The sequence below is a fragment of the Aythya fuligula genome, chromosome 5, assembly GCF_009819795.1.
Source record: "Aythya fuligula isolate bAytFul2 chromosome 5, bAytFul2.pri, whole genome shotgun sequence".
Lineage (NCBI taxonomy): Eukaryota > Metazoa > Chordata > Aves > Anseriformes > Anatidae > Aythya > Aythya fuligula.
In genome coordinates, this window is record NC_045563.1 from 13,092,113 (window position 1) to 13,106,145 (window position 14,033).

Below are 14,033 nucleotides of genomic sequence, written 5' to 3' on the forward strand. Positions count from 1 at the left end.
TGAAGGGAAAATAAACGCCTTCTATCCTTGCAAAGCTGGGAGGAAAGGGAAGTGCATCTAAGATTGTTGCAAATGAAACAGCAAGGCTCAGAGGAACAGGAAACCTCTGCTTGTGTGCGGCATTCCTCACTCCCGAGACAAGTTTATGAAGGAATGGAGTGTCTTTAATCATTTAATTTGGTTAATTTAAAACTACATATGCATAATTTATTTACAGAGAGGTAAAAACCTCTAATTCCTGCATTTATTATTGTAATGCACAGTATTAGAGTGATTTTTTTTTCACTATTGCAATCTGAAAACTGTCTGAGAGCGTTAGTGTTCTACACGTCATGCTTGAGCGAGTATGTTTGAGGGGCTTGAGACTCCAATTCACATATACTATCCTCCATAAATTATGCACATAACTTCCATTTATATACACAGGCGTTACAGAAATTATAATACAAATTAATTTACAGGGCTTTCATTCCCAGCCATTGTCTTATGCACCTTCTGTTGAAGGAAAAAAAAAAGTCTATTTCCCACTCCATACAATAAGGGGGATTCATTGTTTTAGGTGACACTGCAATAGAGTCTTGTGCTGCAGGAGCATTTAGCTCATTCACAGCAAAACCCAGGGAACCTGCCTTGTTGAAACTATCTCCAATTACTATTTATGCAACCTATTCATATAAGTGGGACACCTTTTCTGATTCCAGCTTATAGGAATTTAATTGCCAAGTTTGAGTCTTTGTCAGGATATATATCACTTTTCAAGGACTTCATGGATGGATAAAGAATTCAGTAAGGTCCAGATCCTTTAAAAGGCTTGCCAACTAATTCTGACCTTCTGGATGTGTAAAATGTGAGCCCTGGAAGACCTGGCTGAGGCAAAGAGAGAGAATTGATTCCAGAGCTGCCTCATTCCCAGGTAGCTTTAAATTATGTTCCAGTCTGACCCAGAAGGTTTCTCCAGCATAAGTACCACCCCTCTCACCTTTAGCTATCTGAATTTTCCCTTGTTCTTTTTCTGACCTGGACTATACTTTGAGCAGCCAGCTTCACTGAAGGCATTGTGTGTCCACCATAATGCCTCTCATCACTAATTCACAGTCCCTTGGTGTGTACGAAAGCTTAAATTAATTCCTGCAGTGTGCATTAGCTTGCACACGTCTATGCGGAATTTCAACTTCCATCATGCTGTCTGGTCAAGTCTTTCTGGAACACGTTGTAGCTCCCTATAGTCTTGAGTAACCTAAAAAATTCTGTGTCATCCGGACATTTTGCTAATTCACTATTTACATACCTACTCCCAGGTCACTAAGGAACATCTCTTACTACCAACTTTGGGCTGGCAGGCATAAATTCTTAATGTGTATAGAAGCTGTGAGCCAATCTTGGGCTACTTTTTTAGTTTGATTTATTTGAAGTAGCTTTTAGTGGCTTATCAGTAGCTGCTGAAGGCAGTGAATTCTGTGGCAGTGTGTCAGGTTTTGATTTCTTGAGCTGAGTTGGCCACTGGCGACAGTGGGGCTCACATTTTCTCCGCTGGACTAGAAGATAGCTCTTTCCTAAACCTGTGTGGCAGATGAGCTTCCTCCCTCCACCATGCTTTTCCTGTGCAGGGAGGGTAACAACTCCTAGAGGTGGCAGCAGCTAGTCATGGTGCAAAAGGAAAATGGTACAAGTAGATGTCTCTATCCCAGGAAACTGGGTTGACCTATTCCTCTGCCTGCAGCCGGCCCGCAGGAGGAAACAGGGGCTGACAGAGGCAGCCAGGAGCGTGCACAGGATCAGGAAGAAGGGCTGCAGGCCAGACCTGATTGCTCTTAAATCTCCCATCAAGGTTATCTCCCCTATCTCTGGCTGTGCAGTGGGGTGGTTATCAACTCACTCCTCAGAGTGGCTCCCTTTTTGCTCTCCCTGGAAATGCTGAAAACAACTTGGTGATGTGGCTCTTTATCCCAACAAGTTGATCCTTAGGACTGATGGGAGATCTTGAGTATAGCAGGTGCAGTGTCTAATGGTGTCCCTTGGTGGGACACCCTTATCCTTTATGGGACATACCTGGTGCATCATGAATCTGAAGAGATTCATTCAACCCACTTTGTTCTGCACTTGCCATTGTAAATAAATAAATAAATAAATAATTATATATAAAGGTTTGTAAATACTCTGTTTCATTCTAAGCCATATTGTCAATGCTTGAATTGATAAAGAGAGAGGTGCTGTGTACTACTTGTCGCTTTGGACAGGGAGGAGGAGTTCTAGGCAATGTAAGTGATCTAGGAGGTAATGTCTGATTTTAAAATTTCAAGAGATAGAATTTACAGAAGAGAAAGAAGCTCCTTTTCTCACTGTCCTTCACGTATGATCTCATATGATCCAAAATCTTTGAGATCTGGCAAAGCTAACACCACTCTGAAAAGGTCACTTCCAGTGTCTGCTGCGATTTTCAGCAGTAGTGAAGAGAAACATGAGCTGTAGCCTGGCTATTTCCTCAAGAAATCACTTCCTGACTTCCTGGGCTGAATGTTTTTGTTAGAATCATTTTGCAAGGAAAAGCAAAAGCAAAAACAAACAAAAACCACAATCAAGGCCAGAGAAATATCTGACTCCCAGGCTGAGCAGGCTCTGGAAGCCACTGTTCTTTCCACAGCCCCTGCCTGAGTGCAGGAGGGAGGCCACAGAGCTGCACAGGTGCCTTTGCCCCCATCACTGGTTCACACCATAGCAAGGGTCCAGCATCTCTCCAGCCACTAGCCCAGGCCCTGGGATCCCCCCGGTCCTGCTGGTGGAACCAGCACCGTAAATCACCACTCAGCTCCATCCTTGCACCAGGTAAAGAAGCAGAGGAAATGTCCAATTCCAGCTTGCCAACACTACTGCTTGGAGCTACATTTGTGCAGACTTCTTCCTTTGGAGTTGAACCTTTTGCATGTGGGTTGCACTGATGCAGAGCGTCTTTGCAGCAAGCTAATTAGCTCAGTTACCTCTGGGTGGGGGCTGTGCCACAGGTGCTGCGAAAGGCATCTGCTTCCCCCAGATCATGTCAGTCACCTGGTTCCCAGCTGGAGGCCCCTGAGGACGGCCCTGCCTTGGATTACCTCTCCCATGTCACCCCGCACCTCCTCGCCCTCTCCACCCTCCTCCCAGTCCTCCAGCCTTCCCTCTCTCCTCCCGCCCTCGGCCACCCTCCCGCTGCCTCGCCGCCCCTCCAGCCATCCTTGCTCCCTGTCTGCATTCCTCCCTGTCTGCCCTCTTTGCCTCAAACCACAACATCTAACAGACCCTGACGCTGTGAGGATAGACCGGGGCCATCGCCCACAGCTCTCTGTGCTGGTCCCTGTCGGGCAGGAGGGCCCATTTCCCTCCCACTGCACTCGAGGTGGCTCGTAACCCTCAGGAGGCCATGCTGGATTCCAGCAGCATGTGCCCCACAGAATTTTGTTTGGGGCTTGGGGATGGAGAGGATGGGTAGGCAAATTGGGGGATGCCTTGTTAAAAAAGGGGAGGCCTTGGGTCTGCAGCTGAGTGGATGAGGCAGTGGGAAGGCGAGTGAGAGGCAGAAGCCCTGAGGTGCAGGGTGAGCTAGAGGCATTTTAAACCATGTGGTTTCGGAGCTGAGATTTCAGGTGCGAGTTCAGCCAACCAAAGCAAATCGCCCCCAGCACTGCCCTGCTGGTGTATGGAAATGCAGTCAGCCCCTGCCCAGGGCTAAGGAGCCCCAAAAGTCCCTCAGCTTCCCATGGCACCCTGCCCCTGCTTGCTTTGCACAGGGCTGCATGCCCTGTGGGGAGCCCCACTGCAGAGGGGTGGTGGTGCTATGGGATCCCACCAGCCAGGGGCACCGCGGCTCTCCCCATCCCACTGCCCTGCAGAGCCCCCCGGGACCCAGGGTGGGTGTTCACCCAGAGCTGGGGCTTTTGTAGCACTGGGGGTTTGTTACAGGAGGAGGAGTTTCTCCCTTGACATTTTCACAGCTCTGGAAGGAACAGGAGGGATTGATGACTCTGAGCAGAGCAAAGACAAAGAGGTGATCCTGCCCTACTGGGCTTTGATAAACCTAGGCAACCAGCCACCACTTGTTCTTACAATCCCTCACTCCCACATATGCACAAGAAACACTAGTATGGGGCTTTTTCAACATTAATGCATGCTTATTAACTGAAGTGCCTTTGTTTTCTATTAAAAATCTTGTTTCTAAACCTTTCCTTAAAACTCACCATATAGACACACACACATACTTATTTTTCTGTCAAAGACATCAGATCTGTAACATTTGAAGGGGAAAGAAAAGTACCATTTTAAGATAAATTTATTTATTTATTTTTTCTTTTCACCATTTTCTTTTACCAAATTGCTCTTTAGCTCTTAATTTCACAGACATTGTGCTCAGTTTCAATAGCCTGAGGAGGTCTGCTGAAATGCAGGAGTACGGTGTGATTGGGCAAGCCTTTTGCTAGCAAAAAGCTATTTTTTTATTTTTTTATTTTTATTCTTTTTTTCTCAGAAGCACAGCATTTCAGCATTTGTACCTTGCAAACCTGACACTGGTACTGAGGCACAGATTTGTAAAGGTATTTTGGCATCTCCCTCCCAGCAAGTCAGACTCAGAGATTCGGCTTTTCCAGTGCGACAGTTTGCTCTTTTATCGGCTGAATTTTCCTCCCGTTGGAGGAATTTGACTTCTCTGGGAACAAAACCACAGATGCACAAGGCAAAATACTTTACAAATATCATCTGATTAGCTCTAGCAGATGCCCATCAGGAAAACTGGGCACTCTAATACATCTCTGAATAGGAGAACCCTATGGCTACCTGGTTGGACACAGCTACATGCAGATAGACTGAAGCAAATGTGGCACAGCAGCTTGCTAACAGGGCTGCACTGCTCCCAACACTGCAGTGCTCTTTCAGTGCTAACTCAGTAATTATGCATCATGGACAGGCCTACTTTTCCCCCATCACTTCTGCATTTCACTGTAACTTTTCAAAATGATTAAATGATTGAGATCTAGAAAATTCAAGCTCCCCTCTTTTGTTCAGACTATTGCATGATGCTATTGTCTGATTTAGAGCCTTAGTAAAACTTCTTGTTCTTGCCACTGTCCTGTCTAGATGGCCACTGAGAACAGGACCCCGTTGTGCTAATTTCTGTGCAAGCACATAACGAGAGTCCTGGTAATGATGAATCCATGCTATAAATAAAAGAGACCCAGAGAGAGCTGGGACAAAAAGGGGAGTGAACAACAAAGGAGCCGTCGGTATCAGGTCAGTGTGGACGTCAGCGTCCGAGCGTCCTGCTCCCACTTGAAGCCAATCACCTGAATAGTTGTCACAAGGTGGAAGTCTGTCAGATGCTCAAACCACCATGACCACCATGAGGTGGAGCTCAGCACCTGCGTGTGCTCATAGGGAGCACCAGGTCCAGGGGGCTCTGTTTGCTCTGCCCTGCAGGATGCTGCAGCTGATCAGCATCATTTCTGCCAAGCGACTCCATGAAGGAACCTGAGACATTGTAGCTCCTCAGTTTTGTTCCAAGCACCCACCAAAACCCAGCAAACTGCTGGAATACAGTTGAAATAACAGAATTCTGATGTGGTCAATTGATGCCCTCTTTCCTCAAACCCTAATATCTGTGTATCAATAAAATAAAAGGTTATAGTGCTGAATTGTTTGCATAGCTGGGGATGAAAGCAGACGTACCATAGTATAGTTTCTTCTGAATTATTGATTGGGTTCTGTGATCAGAGCTGGGTTTAGCCTCTGCCCTGCTCCAGGTCATCCCAAGTATACACCCCATGCCCTCACTCAAAGCATTAAACAGCCATGCCAAAGACAGGATCTTTGCATGACTGCCTCCAGATCCCAACACGTACCCATGTAGCCCCTATAATGGACAAGGACATGTATTATTAAGCAGCAGAAAGCACTTGTACAAGGCTGACGGCACACATGACTTATTTACACTGACCCAAAATAGCAGCACTTTAAGTGATACAAACACAGAAGACTTTAAAGTGCTCCATGGAGATTTGTGAATACAGGAGAACCCTTTGGCTAATCCTGAAACATTGTTTTCTTAAAAAGTCAGCTCATCCTCTTTCATGCACCTGCCATTACTTTCCTTACCTCAAAGTGACTTCCTTCATTTTTTTCCTACATATTGGATTATTAGCAGCTCCCTTACTAACAATCCTCCCACTTTTGCAGGCAGATGAAGCCTCTCAGAGCTGATGGCTCCTAAGGGCTCGGGAATACTCTCCTGCAGGCTTGCAGGGTGGAGAACTCGGTGGGGTTTTCCCTTCTTTTAGCAGAGTTTTCTGATGAAAAGTGGCTTAAGAAGGCCCTGCTGCAGTTTTCCCACTGGCCAGGCTTGGCACAGGTTGTCCCTGTTATAATTTGGTGCCTGCATGGGCACAGGAGCTGGGTGTCCAGTGTCCCTGGCAGGTTTGTGCCCAGGTGAAGAGGGATGTCGTGCCCAGGCTGGCTGGGGGAGGCTCCTGGGGGTGTACCAGGAGCATGGGGCGAGAGGCGAGAACCACCGAAACATTAAAATGTATGTGTGCGCAGGGAGGGGGGGACCTTAAAGATTATTTAACTGAAAAAAAAATCTCAAAGTCTGACTTATATGAAATTTAATTTAATTTATTTTTACACCAGCAGCTGTCAGTTCAAAGAACAAAAACAAAGTAGCCATCTGTGCTTAATTTCATAAATCTACTGTAGATTGTCACATGATAGTGGAACTTGGACAAAAACCTGTCACGTGATTGGGTCCAGTCCCTTTAAAGTCAGGCTTTCATACACAGGCTGGTTGTGCTGCAGCTATAGGCAGGGGGCCCGACCAAGCAGGCAGTAACCTGCCATGAACTGAGTGGGGTCAGCCCGATAGAAATCTTCATTTCTATGTCTTGTCGCGTCTTCCCCTCTTTTTGTGGCAAAAGTGAAGTTTTGTTTTTGTTTTTAATTACATTTCCAGCATTCAAGCAAAGCCCAGTAACAGCCTATCCAGTGACAGCAATGCCTGGAACGTCAAATAATTCCCCTTGCATGGGAACTGCAATCCCATGGGCAAGGCAGGGTGCCATGGCACTGCTGCCATCAGTTGTGCGGGGACACAGGCTGCCTACAGTGCCAGGCAGGCTCTTCTTTCACCACAAGTCCTTCCTCAACTCTTCACCAAGAGAAAAGGAGCTCATTTTGCACCGCCATAGATCACAGGTGCATTACAGAACTGAAAAGAAATTGAATTTTTTTAGCCATTAGAGAGTCAGGGCCAGTAGGGAAAGTCAGAGTGTGTTTACTCTCTAAATTCATATTACTAAGAAAGTGCAAGGGAGAGAGATCAGAGGGGGTGTAATTAAAATACAGATCAAAAAGTCGCATTTTTCAATTTGCCATGTGAAAAAAAAAATAACAATCAGCTTGTCATATTCTCATTAAATACCAGATGGTTGAGCATGAGTAATAGATCTCTGGCTGACAGAAATCTGCAAACTCTTTTCTTTGGAGAGTTTTTAACTTAAGCAATCCGACCATATCAAATAGTCAATAATACTCTCAAGGTGAATGTATTTGTTTAGCATTTGTGTGCGTGTGTTTGTGCGTGCAGGATCGTACGTGCGTGTGGGGTGGAAACAGCACCAAAGCCTCAGAGAAAGTCAAATTAATTCTTAACATGTAATTTTATCTGCCTAGCACTGAGGCTCTTTCTCTCTCTCTCTCTCTCTCTCTCTCTCTCTCTCTCTCTCTCTCTCTCTCACACACACACACACACACACACACACACACACACACACGAGTTTCCTGAGGTTTTAATGCTTTCCACCTTCTCCGGGGTAATTAAGTGATGGCCACACCTATGCTGAAAGGGAAAGGCCGCAGCTCCTCTACCCCAGCGGCTACATAACCATAAATCAGGGTGTTGTGCTCGTGCCGAGCCCTGCAGATCAATAGCTTCCTTGCAGCACTGCCGTCCCCCTCTGGCAGGGCAAGCCAGCAGCTGCCGGAGGAGCTCCAGCAGAAGTTTGACCATGATTTCCTAATTTCTCTGCTTTCTCTCTACTAGCATTGTGTTATGGTAGTGCTGACAAGGTCCAGTTGTAGACCAGCACTGTGACGCTACAAACAAGACACTCATTTCCTCAGTGTACAGCACGAGACAAGGCTTGGGCATGGCGAGGTGAGGAAGCCCAGAACCACCACCAGGTGTTCATTGAGCCCCAGCACCATCAGCACCGGTGGTCTTCTGAGCTGAGCTTTTATATAGCTGCACTGCCAGCACAAAGACACTGCCTTACCAGACCTCAGCCACTTGTGGGGCTTGAGATCGGCACGTCCAAGTGACTGGAAGCCCTGAAAGGCCGGTGTAATAAACGAAAGATTTAAGCCTGGCAGCAACACTTAGGATTTCAAAGAAATCTGGGTTGTGTGCAGAGGCAGCAGCCATTTTCCTCTTGCCTGCTCCAGCCTGTTGCGGAAGCAAACACGCACTGATGTCTCTCTTGGACACCTCACACTTTTTTTTTTTTTTTTTTTTTTTTTTTTTTCCTTTCTTTCTTCCTCTCTCCTTTCTTGCTGATGTTTTCCCTTAATCTAAAAGAAGTCATTTTGAATGAAAGTAGATGATCTGGTCCTTGTATATGGAAAAACAGCAATTACTGGCAAAGAGCAACAGTCTTTGTGGTAGGAGTGTGGTAGCTTTATTCTCCTGCAAGTTTGGGCTGGACTGCTACTTAGAGTAATAGGCATTAATGCCAGAAGAGAGCTTGTGAGTTTTTTTGGCCTACTCTTTTTGCCAGTACGGGATTTTTCCCTACGGGATATTGTAACCGAGCTTTAATTAAAAAAATTAGAAGGCATTAAAGCAGCACAAAGTAATAGCCTCCTTCGGTGTACCTCACATTACCAACCAACCTGTTAGACTCAGACCTTCCTCATTCAACCTACTGGTACATCTGTGTTCTTGGCAGATCCGGATCTCACAACACAGTGTTGTTCAGGGATACCTAGAAGTGGTATAGCTGCATTAGCACAATAAATTAGCATGGGTAGAGCACCATGCTAATAAGTCTGGATTGCTTCTCGTCCTCAAGCTAGTTCTTTTAGAGCTAACTCACTTAACGCTGTAATGTGCAGTGCAGATGTACCCATGTGCTACCCTGGTCTTTGGAAAAGACATTGGTATCATGGGGAGCTCAGAAAATCCAGGTGCAGTGGGAACAGCGGAGAAGTTGAAATCTCAGGCTTTTTCCCCCTCAAGACTTTGAGTTAATCAAAATAGTGGGCTTTTTGTTGTTGCTGTTGTTGTTTTCCACTGAAATGAAGCTCCTAGGATGAAATCTTGGCACCAGTGAAATCAGTAGAAGTTTTGCCACCAACTACAGCAGGTCTAAAACTTGATCTCCTGTTTATTTTCCAGTCAGAGTGAATGTGTTTTTCTAGTGATAATAGGCTAGTCTCTCAAAACTGTTGATTTCTTCTTACATTCCATAAGGTTTGCCAGTTTCACAACATTTTCCTTATGCGCTTTTCATGTTTTTTAGCTAATACCAGCATATATTACTGCCTGAATCACCTTTTTTGGGAATTGCCATCTTATCACACCAGCCTTACTTTTCAGCTGTTACTTTTTCAGCAGTTCATCCCCCGTCTCCTCTTTTTCTCGTGGCATGACAAGACTGTCAGAGGCACATGTAATCACTTGCTTTCTTGATCTTGGGCTTTAATGATTAGCTTAAGGAGTCTCATATGCTCCTGTCATGCCTATTGCTACCTCTGTCAACTTTATGTTCAACACAGCAGACTTCGATCACGCCTAGAGACAAGGTCTGCAGCACCTGCTCTTAAAAGAAAGGGAAAGACAGATCTTCTGTTCATATAGATAGACTAAGTAATGGAGCCATGGCTAACTAATCCACCTAGAGTTTTCATGCAGATTTTGAGCCTATGCTTCCCTAACTCGGTAGGATTTCTGAAGATAAGACATTTGGATCCTCAGCTGTAGAAGTCAGCAGTGATTTCTGGTGGCTTCCAGACCAGTTTATTTTGTGACCTGTGCACTTTCTGTCCAGTGGACCATGTCCTACCTTCTGTCTACAGGTAATGTGTTTCTGTGGAACTGCTCAGGAGCCCCTTCCATTAGTTTGTCATTAGGATGACATGTCCAGCCACCAATTATCCGATACATGTAGCTATGGAGGCACAAATCAGGTGGAAGTTTCCACAGACATTTAGCCCATCCGTCAGCTGTTTCATATCTCAGGACCTCGGGACCAAGGTCAGAGCCTTGGGCAGAGCTGGTATTTGCAGTGCCTGCCACCAGAACAAAGGAAGCCTTTAAGCTGGTTTTACCACCTTATCAAACCTCTGTGGGTGAGGCAGGAGAGAACAAACTAGTTTTCAGGACCACAGAGGTATACAAATCTGAGGGTAAGCAGATATACATATAGGTGTCTGATGACTCGTCTGATATACTTGATTAGTGAGAAAGGACGCTTTTGAGGTTAAGGCCCTGGATAGGATTCAGGAAATCTGGATTCAGTTCCCAGCCCCACCATAGATTGCCTGTGGCATCTTGAAGAGGTCTTTTTGCTTCCCTGTACCTCAGTTCTCCACGTGTAAAAAGGGGGCACAAGCCCTTCTAGCTGCTGGCTTTTCTCTGCCTTTTAGACAGACTATATTCCCATACCCCATGTGGGCCCTCATCTTGCTCGGGATCTCTTGATACCATCAGCATGTGAATCACAGCGCTCAAGGGAAGAGAATGATGTATACTTAATACACATATGTACAATGATTAACGGTTCCAGAAATATCAGCAAAGTATCAGAAGTTGACCACTCTGGGAACAACAATAGTCTTATTGGCATCTGTCTCTGGCAATCTCAAACTGTTAACTGAAATTTGAAGCAAACCAGAGCTGAGTATTTTATTTCATGGTTCACTGGACAGCCAAGTATTTAACCACCTCAATTTTCCTTCTTTTGTGCCAATACATTTCCAGGTCCTCCTTGCTGTGAATTCTAAATAACAGAATTGAAATAAAAAGAGAGGGAGACAAAACTCCCTGGACAAAACGGAGGTAGTGGGCAGAAACCTTATTTCTACTTTTTTTCACTGGTCATATTAATCATATTTATTACATGAATCATGGTCTTATCAGTCATATGAGTCACATAATATTCCTTGCTAGATGGGCCTAAGGTACTGAACACTAGAGAAGTTTGTTGTGATAATTTCACATTGTCCTGTTAGGTCTGAATTTTCCTCTTGCTTATTGAATTCTAAATACAGCCAGCCCCAGTCACTAGGGTCCCTACACTCTACAGTAACTGAAAATAAACAGTATTTTTATTTGCAATAACATTAACATTAATGAATGAAAATCTCCAGAGATGCCCCATTGTGTGCTCTCTTAGTTGGTTCAGTGGTCTTTCTATCCTTTTAATCCCTTCTAGGATATTAGTCAGAGACCCTGCTTTGGGGTTCTAGTTTGCAATGTCTCACTTTAAGGCTGTTGTAAGGCACTCTCTGGAGAGTCTTTTCTTGGCAAAGTCTTGTAGCAGCAGGCTTTGTAGGCAGACTTCGTTCATTACGTAACCTTTTCCTCTTGATAGGGCATCTGTAGTACCGGAGGGAGGAGGATGCCTGATGCAGACAGGTTTCATCCTCCCACCCTATTTTCATGTCCATGCATTTTCTCCTCTTTAAGAGGACTCTAATACTTCCCCTTGCTACTGAAAGTAGGTGGAAGAACAGCCAGTCTTTCCTATCCTTGGCAAAACATTTCTCTGGTGCCGTTACTTATTGTGGAGCAGCGAGCACAGCCGCCCTTACAGTTGCAGTGTCCCAGGAGAAGGAGCAGTGCTCCAGCTAGAATTCCTGGGCAGACATTCGCTGAAAGCATCAATAAGTAACAATCATCTGTGAAAACAGAGGTTTTCACACACCAAAACATGGTTTGATCCAAGGGTAGCATATTTATGCCCAATATTCAGGTGTCACTGAGGTTGCCTTGCTCAAATTGCCCCACAGGGAGCACTGAGATTTTTAGAGCTAGTGACACGAGCACCTGCAAGGGATGTTCTGGGTACAGCTGGCTGTATGGTGATCACCTGCTGGCAGGCTCTGAGCATGCTTAGCAGGGTGGGCAATGCCTTAAGATCTTCTGGGAACCAGTCCTTTGAAAATGCACAGCCTTCTCAGTCCATCTCCAAGGCAGCAGCGATTTAAACTTGGGTGTCTCGCATCCTGGGGAAATATCCTGTCCTTTGGCCTTACAGAGAGAAAGGTGGGAGAGTCAGGTTTGGTTTATAATTGAATGCAGGTTTTTAATTAGCTATGCCAAAGTAGATCAGATTCATCGGAGGTTATTAAGAACATCCTGCTCCCAAATACTTGACAAGGTGGTGGTGAGGCCACTCTTCTCAGTGGGAGACCAAAGTTCAAATCTCTGTTGTCTAATCAGGTGTGTGGGTGAGGAGACAGGGGAAGACTTGAAAGCAGACTTCTTGCCTCTCATGTGGCTAAGGGAAACATATGAGGGCGATGACTATTAGTTGTTTTTTAAGATTTTTCTTATCTTCAGGAAAGGATTTACAGCCAGGAATCCCAAAGACACAGGTCCCACCTTCTCTTATAGTAGTAGCTATTTAACTGCCTCTGCTTAGTTGCCTCACTGATAAATACTTCACACCACAGGCCTCTTGTAGGTATTTTTTACCATTCATCCTGAGCATCTGCTTATTCTCCACTCCAGCTTCTTTAATCCCATCCTCAGGAAATATTCCCTGCCCCTAACCTCCCGCCATGGGATATCTCTGTCTATAACCCGGGGCTGAGGATTCCGCTACGCACTGGGGTTTGTGGAAGTTAGGTATTGAAGAAGTGGAAATGTTTTTTTCCTCTTTTGGTGTGAGATCTCCTCTTACCTCAACTATGAATGTGTTGCATACAGAGGAAATCAGTACTTCTGGCCTAAGCATGCACACAATCAATCAGGACTTGTGATCTAGACACAGAGGTCTTTGTCTCAAATTCTTTGTGAGCAGTTCCCTCTGGCTAAACCTGTAAGTTTAAGGTCTTTGTGCTGTTATACTGAGCCTATTTTAACTGTTCCACCATGTATGGGACATGAAGGGAGCTGTTGAGGTAGAATGCCAGTGCTCCTATTGGTACACAACTCTGGCTTTACAAATCAAAAAAAGTTTTCAATTACCAGTAGTTATAACTGGTCAGGGATAAATATATTTATTGAAGTTTATTCTTCTTAATGAACAAGTTGGTTTTGTATGGGAGGTTTCTAAAATCTCTTGCTTCATCATAGAAATTTTTACTTTTCTCTCTTACAGTTAAATTACATCTACTTCAGCAGAAAGTACCCCAGTTCCCACATATTTTAACCTCCACTTTCATTCCTGTGAGAGGAAGTAGAAGTGGTCAGCTGTAAAGCATTGAAAAATGACAAGGTTGTGCTTTTTTTTTTAGACCTACAACTCTCTAACACCTGTTTGTACTTGACAAATAGAATTTTCCACATTCTGTAAGACTTTATTTCACGGTTTTCATGATTCTGGCCACTCTTTCTCTACCCTGGGCATTTCAGTCAGAAAACAGAGGAGGAGGTAAGTGTTTCTCTCTGCTTCAGGACAGAGACCACCTTCTCTCTTAGCTAAATCAAGAGTTAAAGCAACACCCTCCAGTCACAGACTCCCCCCAAAAAACACAGACCCATCCCTCACTAGTCACACTGAGTCTTAAAACTCTCTCCCTCCAGGAGGCATTTTCACTGATGATGTGACAAACCTTCAGATTCAGGTTTAGCAGTGGCAGTCCCTGATGTCCCAGGTCCTGGCACTCAGAGAATCTCATGTGTGTACTTCCCATTTTTACTTGTGTCAAAAGTTCAGGATTCTGCTTCTTGCCAAAGGCAGTCCACAAGTTTTTTTCACTTTCCCATTTGTGTGGTACCATTTTTCACAGTGCCCAGCTGCAGCTGGATATCATACACCAACTAACCCTTTAAATGACATGTTTCTGAACTC